Source organism: Macaca nemestrina, chromosome 14 (genome assembly GCF_043159975.1).
Source record: "Macaca nemestrina isolate mMacNem1 chromosome 14, mMacNem.hap1, whole genome shotgun sequence".
Classification (NCBI taxonomy): domain Eukaryota; kingdom Metazoa; phylum Chordata; class Mammalia; order Primates; family Cercopithecidae; genus Macaca; species Macaca nemestrina.
Window position 1 is genome coordinate 1125571 of NC_092138.1, and position 7059 is coordinate 1132629.

Genomic DNA, 7059 nt, shown 5'->3' on the forward strand with positions numbered 1-7059 from the left:
ATATAGAATTGACGAATACCTTCTAAGGCTGAACAGTGGCCACCCAGGAATGTCTGCTTGGCCCAGAGGGGAGGGAGTGAAATGTAACAGTCATGAACGGGACTGTGAAGTTCATGGCTGAGGTAAAATCATGAAATAAATAGTGACAGAAAAAAGGAACATTGTACATGTATTCCTCAGGATGAAATTCCTCAAGATTCTGCTTTCTGGGAGGTAAGTGAATGGCTTGAGTGTGTGCGTGTGTGTGTGTGTGTGTTTGTGTGTAGGGGCTGCCTCCTTGAGTGGTCCTTCTGGCTCTCTGGCTGTGGGTTTGTACACCTGTATCTGAATGATCGTCTGAAGCCACCCTGTGACAGTGGGCTTGGCCTCTGTTCCTGGACCTTTAGTTTTCTTTCTGCATTTACTCTCCGGGGGATTTTCCATTCAGTCCCTTGGCTGCAGATCCCATCCTGACCATGATGAGTTGAAAAGTATTAATACATCTGTCTCCAGCCAAGGATTCCCTTAAATTCCGATCTCTTATATCCAATGGTCAACTGGAGGATTTCGGTCATAGTGTATAATTGAGATGTTACACATGTATAATATATGTTGTATATATAATATTTTTATAATTATGCATATAAGATATGTAATCATATATTATTCTCTATATTGAGATGTATAAGACAACTGAGGACGTACAATATCTTGAGATGCATAATGGGCGCCACCTGCTAAATGTCTGAAATTGAACTGATATTCACCCTCCCTAGTAATTTCTTCCCCTTTCCATCTAAATGAATAGAAACTCCATCCTTTCAATTGCTCAGGCCAAAAGTCATGGAGTCATGTTGACTTCTTCTATTCTTTTTTATTTATTTATTTTTTTTGAGACAGAGCCCCCGCTCTGTCACCCGGGTCGGGCAGGGCTGGACTCAAGCCCCACCAGGCTGCGGTTCTCCAGCTGAACCAAACAGGTTCAGAGCAGCAGGGGGTAGAGCATGAACCAGGATACTTCTCACCTCTCTGACCTCCCCTCACTCCCTGGTCTCCTCCTTGTTGCTGGGGAGCCATCAGAGCCTGCCACGCTTGCTCTCGCCTTGGTCTCTCCACTTGCTGTCCTGCTGTCTGGAGTGCTCTTCCTTCCCTAAAGGGTCAGGGAGGTCCACTCTCTTCTTCTTTCAGGTCTTCTGTGAAAAATCACGTTCTCAGTGAGGAAGGTGCTCCAGGAACATGTGTGAAATGAACAAACGAACAGGATTGCTCAGGGCAGGAGTATCCTGGTTCACACCCTTACCCTCCCGCTGCTGTGAACCTATTTGGTTCAGCTGGAGAACCGCAGCCTGGCCGGGGCTTGAGTCCAGCCCTGCCCACCGCTGCCAGCAGCACCAAGGCTGGCGTCCTCTTGGCACTCACCGCAGGCTGGGCCCTGGGTTCAGCCCTTCCTGTGCACCACCCACTTCACTCTCCAAGCACTGTGGGAGGCAGAGGCTACTACTGCCAGCTGGGTGCAGAGCCAGTCCTCCAAGGCCACAAGAACAGCCTAGAACCATTTCATTGTAGGTGGGGAGACAAGCAGTGTGTTTAAAAAATAGCACATTTGCTGGAGGACAACAGATCTCCCAAAGTCCACCTGGAAAGTGTAGATGGAGTCTGGGTTTTGAATTCCCCTCGTGTGGATCAGGGTCGTGTTGGCTCCTTGTCAGGGGTTTAGAATCAGGTTTGGGGTAAGAAAAGGGGACAGTGCAGAAGGAACGTCCCCTTCACCAGCGTGCATGTGGGAGTCAGTGGTGACGGGGATGTTTTTCTTTTTCCCAACTTGTTCCAGAAAACAAATGACTTGAAATGACAGCCCGTGGGCCAAATTCAGTCACGGATGTGTTTTATTTGGCCCATGCAGGGCTTTTTGAAAAATCTGAGCCAATGTTTAAACATCAGGAATTTCACATAAATACCTGAAACTTTGGAATGTCCTAGATGTCCAGGAGACCTAGTGATTGCAGTCCACACTCCTGTGTGTCACTGGCCAACGACGCCCCTTTCAGACGAGGCCGTTGCTTCCCTCTCACCTCGGTCCCCACCAGGCTGGCCTTATATACTGGTATCAACTGCCTTGCCTCAGGAGAATTTGAATTTGCCACTCCTGAAATAAAGTCATCTTTTATTTCAAGAAGCATAGGGAGGCCGGGTGCGGTGGCTCATGCCTGTCATCCCAGCACTTTGGGAGGCCGAGGCGGGTGGATCTCCTGAGGTCGGGAGTTCAAGACCAGCCTGACCAACATGGAGAAACCCCATCTCTACCAAAAATACAAAAATTAGCCAGGCATGGTGGCGCATGCCTGTAATCCCAGCTACTCGAGAGGCTGAGGCAGGAGAATCGCTTGAACCCGGGAGGCGGAGGTTGCGGTGAGCTGAGATTGCGCCATTGCACTCCAGCCTGGGCAAAAAGAGCGAAACTCCATCTCAAACAAAACAAAACAAAACAAAACAAAACAAACAAACAAAAAAAGAAGCATAGGGAAGTTGAACATTAAAGCAGTTGCTTCACAGCACAAATAAATTGTACAGCAGACCAAGGGCTACAGACCTGAGAATAATCCCCCAATGGAGTCTATACGAGATTTTGAAAAAAATACCCCAGCCTCGGATGGGTTTCCTAGAAGCAGAGCCCAAGCCAAGGATTGTGGTGCAAGGGATTTATTGCAAGATTGGGCAGGGGAAAGGAGCAAGCAAGGGTGTGGCCACTTAAGTTGGATTGCACGCAGCGCTGGTCCCACCTTAAGGCAGGGGCCCCCTTTCCTCCTCCCGGGTCAGTCAGCCTTGGGGAGGTAGGGGCCAGGAGAAACACCAGGGCAAAGGGGCTCCCATTCAGGGCGCAGAGAGCAGCCTGTGAGCTCTCAGCAGCGGGAGGGGGACTGGGAGCTGGAGGACATGTACTGGTAGATGGAATCGAGTGGGCATGTACGGTAGTTAGCATACCTCCTACCACCAGTTACAAAGGCAATGAGTGCTTACTACGAAGGGATTCGTAAATAGAAGAAGGGTTAAGGAAAGATCATTAGCTGCCTTACAGCCTGGAGATAATAATCCTTCATACATTGCATTATCCTTTCTTCTTTAACTCTGAATTAAAATAACTTGAGCCCTTACCCTCCACAACTTGTGGGAAATCCAGTGCCCTTCCAGTATTTCTGAGCATTCTCTAGTGGGGAAAGGGGTGAGTGTAACTGACAAACGATGTCCTCTGCTGGGCTCTGAAATGGATCAACGGATGGCAGTGTGTGTGCCAAGGTCACGCTTCCTGCAGGCTGCCCCCAGTTACCACCTGGCAGATACGGGCTGCTCTGAGAGCTGCCTTTGGCTCCAGGAGTCCCCAGGGCCTTGTAACCCCTCCCTCCGACGCATGACAGTCTAGGACGATTCCACCCCACCCTGCTTCCTGCTCTCCTTCTCTCTGGGTCAGCCCTGCATTGCTGACTCCTCCAGCTTCCTCCAGTTCCCCACCTAGTCTCCATCCGGGCGTTTCCCCTGATACAACCCTTGCATGTTTCATCCCGTCTTGGCATATGATCCTCAGACCTGGACTAACACAGGCACTTACCTTCTGCGAGGTTGCCTGCTGCTTCCTACACGATTTGTGGTTCCCTTGGATCATCCTGGCCCCTGCCTCAGCTGGAGCCGACTGCACGCAGGGGCCGGAGTTTCCAAAGGGAGAAAAGCATCAGGAGAGACCCTGAAGACACCTTTGACAGTGTTGCCTCGATCTTGCATTTTGTAGGACTCTTCTCTCAGATGCTGAGTCCTGCGCCCACTTAGAAGCCCACCTAGGAGGCTAGAGAAGGGCAAGGGCAGAAATCAGCTGTGGAGCTCCTGGCATCCGTCGCCACATCGCCTGGTGTCCGTCCTTGTGTCATGCCCCCGCCCCCTGCTCTTCTCTCTTCAGCTGTGTGCTGGCTCCCAGTTCCCCGTCGCGCCTGCCTGTGACTCGCTGTGCAGTCTTCTTGCTCAGTGTGCCCCGCAGTGAGCTGCTTACCGAGCATCCTGGCACTCGTGTTTCGGTTCCTGCGCGTAGCAGGTGCTGCCTGCGCCCTGCCCACACCTTCTCGACATTCACATGTGCCCCAGAGGCTGCTTACTGCAAACACCCCTGAGAGCCTTTGCTTTCTAAAAGTGTTTTAGATTCAGGGTGCAACTGTGCTTGTTTCACGGGTGTATTTTGTCCTGGTGGGAATTGGGCTTCTAGTGTACCCACCACTCGAATAGTGAAGATGGTACCCAGTAGTAGTTTTCCAATCCTTTCCCCTCCCCACCCTCCCCTCTTCGGGGGTCCCCAGTGTCTATTATTTCCACCTTTCTGTCCAAGTGCACCCACTGGTCAACCCCCACTTCTCAGTGAGAACAGGCAGCGGTTGATCTTCTGCTTCTGAGTTATTTCCCTTAGGATAATGGCTTCCGGTTCCATCCGTGTTGCTGAAAAGGACACGATGTCATTCTTTTTTATGGCTGCATCGTATCCCACGGTGTATATGGACCACATTTGCTTCATCTAATCTGCCACTGGTGGACACATGACTTTGCTATTGGGAATAGTGCTGCGATAACATCTGAGTGCAGGTGTCTTTTTAATATAATGATCTCTTTTCCTTTGGTTTCCAATACCTGTAGGGGGATTGCTGGGTTGAATGGTAGTTCTATTTTTCGTTCTTTAAGATATGTGAGGGGCCGGGCGTGGTGGCTCACGCCTGTAATCCCAGCACTTTGGGAGGCCGAGGCGGGCAGATCACAAGGTCAGGAGATCGAGACCACGGTGAAACCCCGTCTCTACTAAAAATACAAAAAATTAGCCGGGCGCGGTTGTGGGCGCCTGTAGTCCCAGCTACTCGGGAGGCTGAGGCAGGAGAATGGCGTGAACCCGGGAGGCGGAGCTTGCAGTGAGCCGAGATCGCGCCGCTGCCCTCCAGCCTGGGCGACAGAGCGAGACTCCGTCTCAAAAAAAAAAAAAAAAAAGATATGTGAGAACTTTTTCTCATCTCGGAAGGTGCTTGTCCTGAGCTCGGGGTCAGCCAAAAGTGCCATAAAGTTAATATCCCAGAGGCATCTCTCACCAACGGCAGACAAGGTGTTGGATGAGAACCTAATGTCTTGCCTCGCGGCTGGGGTGACTCTGAGGGGCATTCTGCACGGCCTCCAGAGTTCCCATCACACTGCAGTTGTCCTGTGGAAACTGGCTTGGGAACATCCCTTTACTGCCTTCCCTGTAGGTGTTTGGGTTTGTGACCCTGTGCTAGAATCGCTGGGGCCCTAGGTCTGGGGCAGAGGTGACTGACCCTGTGTAGAACACCTGGAATAAATGGCTGGCATGTGGCTGCGGTGGCCGGGGCTTGAGATTTGGTGGCTGGCCATACTCAGGAAAGAACAGAAGCATCTTTCCAGTGCAGATCTGATGGCCAGCACTTAATTCCGGAGCCTAGTATTTTCTCACCAGGACAAAACCCAAAAGGCCAACAGGCCCCTGAACATGAAGCTTTGAGCCCAGCGGTTCTCAACCCTTGGCTCTCCTCTTTAAGAAAAATACCAAGATTTGGGCCCCGCCCCTAGGAATTCAGGTTTGACGGGTCTGGGGCTGGCCAGGGATGTACTAAGAGTGCTGGCTGGCGTGTGTTGGAGCTGGTGTGTTGGAGCTGGCTTGTGCAGCTCAGGAGGGCCAATGCTCTCTTGCTGATAGCTCAAAATTGGCCAGGGAGAAATATTTGCATCACAGAAAGCAGAACGCATGCCCTCACTCCAGAGAGCCGGTTGTTAAACACTCCTGGCGCACCATCGAAGAGCCCTGGGTCATTATTGTGGGAGCCACAACGTGAGCTGTTCTCTCTGCAGGGGTCAATGTCCCAGTGTGGGATTTGTTGCTCACTCTGAGCCAGAGGTTCCTACCCACAGAAGGCCTGAGGTCCAACTCGGTGGACCCACGTGGAGGCTGTAATTCCGCTTTGAAGGTGGAATCTCCCTTTTTCAGCTAGTTGACTGTGTGACCTTAGATAAGATATCTTCATCCTCAGGCCTGCAGCTTCCTGTCCGTCTGATGGGAACGGGAGCCTGGAGCTCCTGGAACTGTCGCGAGAATGAAATGCAGTACCACAAATGGATCATCTGCCGTAGAGACGGGCTCCATGAATTTCCTTTTCCTTTCCCTTTGTCTGGAAGGGGGAATAAAGGACAAAATGTTGTTCCCGAGGGTCTCCTTCTTGGAGCTGTTTCCTGAATAACCATCCGCTGGCTCTAGGTGGGCCCTGGCCAGAGTCCAGCTGGGAAGTGCAGAGAAGAACCACAATGAACCGGTCCTTCTGTGGCTGGCCTGGGCCTGTGGGGTACTGGAGGTAAGTTTTTAGCTGGAAACGACTCTTCCAACGATGACTGCTTTCCTTGATACAAGAAAACTGGGGGCTGTTAGCCATTGAAAGAATAAAAGCACGACATTAATTACAGTCTCACCCATGACAATTTACTCTGACTAAGATCTTGCCACTCACCGTTTCATATGATCTCTTTTAACCTGAAAAGCAGCTCTTTTGCTCCCTTTCTAACCCAGACCTAGTATTTAGCAGGGTAATGGGATTTATGATTTTGTTTACATCAGTCTCCGTGGCGATTCACCATGAAAGAGCCGTTGCTTGGCAACTTGGCATTGTGGGGCTGCAGTGGAGGGTGGAAGTTTTTGTCTCTCTGAATCAAGGGCTTAAGGAATAATGAAAACTTCTGCTCATACTTCTCATGAATGCTTTTATTTTCAAGGTCAACCAAGTGTTTTTTCAGGAAAGACTAATGCACTTTTCTTCAAGCGATACACCGTAAAATGTTTCCCAGGATTATCCTGTCTCTGAGCGGGGGATGACCAGCACTAGACGTTTTTATTGTCTCCTTGCTGCTGCAAAATTAGGTTTGCACAACTCTGAGACTGTCATAATGGAGCAGGTCTCTCTCATTTACAGGCATTTGCTGCACTCATTAGCAAATGCCTTTTTTTTTTTTTTTTAATGAGCTGCTATACTCTCTGAATCACTTCTCATCTCAGAAACCAGT

General features: G+C 50.4%; 1 long non-coding RNA gene across 4 annotated transcripts; it reads right to left on the bottom strand.

Moving 5' to 3' along the window:
* Positions 1-794: 794 nt before the first annotated feature.
* Positions 795-6616, bottom strand: LOC105498931 (uncharacterized). 4 transcript variants are annotated; one of them, XR_011612269.1, is made up of 4 exons: positions 4016-4732; positions 3133-3814; positions 1938-2125; positions 795-1172 (listed from the first exon to the last, which is right to left on the bottom strand). It is a non-coding gene; the product is annotated as an uncharacterized lncRNA (long non-coding RNA). The 4 variants fall into 4 exon arrangements; XR_011612266.1 differs by having other exon boundaries at positions 803-1172; positions 3133-3236; positions 3584-4289; XR_011612268.1 differs by having other exon boundaries at positions 805-1172; positions 3584-4284.
* Between the last annotated feature and the right edge of the window lie 443 nt (positions 6617-7059).